General features: G+C 52.9%; 1 protein-coding gene across 1 annotated transcript in view; it reads right to left on the bottom strand.

Moving 5' to 3' along the window:
* The window catches only part of LOC106723052 (zinc finger protein CKR1-like), an 11,387-nt gene extending 9,927 nt beyond the window's left edge, over positions 1 to 1,460 (bottom strand). The window contains exon 1 of the mRNA XM_014526456.2: positions 1,293 to 1,460. The gene's annotated coding sequence lies outside the window, so the exon portion shown is untranslated. The remainder of the gene's footprint in view (positions 1 to 1,292) is intronic.
* Positions 1,461 to 2,113: the final 653 nt, after the last annotated feature.

Genomic DNA, 2,113 nt, shown 5'->3' with positions numbered 1-2,113 from the left:
CCCTGAAGACGAGTGTCCTTGACTGCAATGCTGCAATAACACTTTATGGCTCATTACAGCACAGACTGGGCTTTATGGCTCATTGCCACCACAGGCAAACTTGCCAGGACAGTTTATATTCTCCCACTGACAGGGCGCATCTACACTTGCGCATTTACTGTTCAGTAACTGAAATTACTGTGCAGTATGGGCATGTGTCTACACATGCATGCCCGCACTGTGCAGTAAGTATGGCGATTTGCACCAACTTCGGCATCACACAGGTATCAAATTTACACTTAATTAGTTATTGCGCAGTAACGCATGTGTAGACACCTTACTGCGCAGTAACACTGTGTGTGGAGACTGGTTTGGGACTAGCTTTAGTCCCAAGTCAGTCCACACACAGCATGAATGTGCTTTAATGCCTGCTTGTGTAGACACTGGTCTATTCCCGCTTACTGCATGGTAATTTACTGCGCAGTAACTTTAAGCCGGCATAAATGCACATGTAGACACACCCACAGGGTGTCTGACCAAGCTCCAGAAAGTGGCAGCATCCAGGGACCTGGTAGAGGGGATGGGGGAAGGGGACTCCTCCAACACTCTCTCAACCTCTCAACACACTCCAGAGCCAGGAAGGGGCAGGGACAGACTGACTGTTTGCAGTAACCTGATCCCTGGCGGCCAGGAGACCTGTGGGGAAAAGCCTAAGAGCCCACAGCCTGCCCTGGCACTAGGGCTTGGAGGATTCTGACAGAGACATCATGACTCTGTGGGCACGTCTACACATTGCTTGACAGTAATGTTGTTATTGCGCCATGCTTGGTGCATTAAGTAAAGCATGGTACACTAACCACCCGTACTGTGCCGTACATGCGGTGCACGGTTATTTTTAGCAGCTACATCGCCATAGCGGTGCACTATAACGGGGGAGCACACCACTATGGCAAAGTAGCTGCTGGTCATGTGTAGACACTTGTGGATGCTAGGTCGCCGTATTGCATCGCTATGGTGGTGTAGCGTCACATGTAGATGCGCCCTGTATCCAGCACCCAGGGAGTGAGACAAAACTGGGCAGAGCAAGAAGCCAGTCATTGCTTTCTCCACTTACTGCTCCTGTTGCCCCTTTCCTTCCCCCATGTCTGGAGCACTTGCTCACTGGTCTGTCTCTGGGGCATTTGTCTTGCCTGCCAGAAGTGAGAGCTTGCGTGCGTCAGTGAGGGAGCAGAGATGGGTGCAGAGGGACTGTGTGTGCAGAGAGCCACTGTCCTGCCCACCCCAGCGCTTTCCCTGATGTTTCTCTCCATTACCTGGAGTCTCCGACTCAGAAGCTGGTGTCAGCAGAGCCCAGGGCTGCCCTGGGGGGCTGGTTCCAGCCACCGAAGAAAGTTCCCCTGGGGCTAGAGCTTTAATGAAAAGTCTCACAGTGCACTCAGCAAGAAAACAGCAGCTGCTTATTCCTAACCCCGGCCACAATGGAGGCAGCAACAGCCACTGTCTTGCTCCGGAAGACAAGCCCCGGTATCCGGGATAGAGAAAGCACAGATGCAGAGAGCAGCCTCCCCTTCCTTAGCAATAGCCAGGGCCCTCTAGAGGCAACAGGGGCTGAATATTTCTCCCTGCTCCCCAATCCCTTTGGCAGGGGAATTTAGTCTGAGCAGAGCTGTGTCCTAGTGCAGCTAGATTGCTTGTGGTCCCTGAACCAGCTGGCTAACCATGAGCCCTATGCTATGCAGCTGGTGCACTGGAAACATGCTCTTAAATGCATTTATTTGCACATCACTTCTATGAGGGAGGGCATGGCTAGAAAGCAGGATCCCTTGGCTTCTCCCCCTTTATATAGATGGGAGAAGCCAAGGGCTAGGTCTGAAGAGAAATCGGGGCACTGTGCAGCTCAGTGCTCCAGTACCCTGTGTTCAGAGCCCTGGTTCCCAGGACTGGGCTCCAGAAACCGGAGGTCAGTGCTAAGGTTCCCTATATCTGCATGGGCACAGTCACACAATCCACAAGAGCAGGAGGCCCCTGGAGCCAGCTGACAGGGGATGTTGAGGATGGGGTGTGTGTCTGAAAGTCCACTGTCCTCTACAGCCCCTGTGACTCCTCTGTGTCATGAGGACCAGTTCCCTCCCTC

Source organism: Alligator sinensis, unplaced genomic scaffold (genome assembly GCF_000455745.1).
Source record: "Alligator sinensis unplaced genomic scaffold, ASM45574v1 scaffold1307_1, whole genome shotgun sequence".
Taxonomy (NCBI): domain Eukaryota; kingdom Metazoa; phylum Chordata; order Crocodylia; family Alligatoridae; genus Alligator; species Alligator sinensis.
This window is presented reverse-complemented; position numbering and strand designations above follow the sequence as displayed.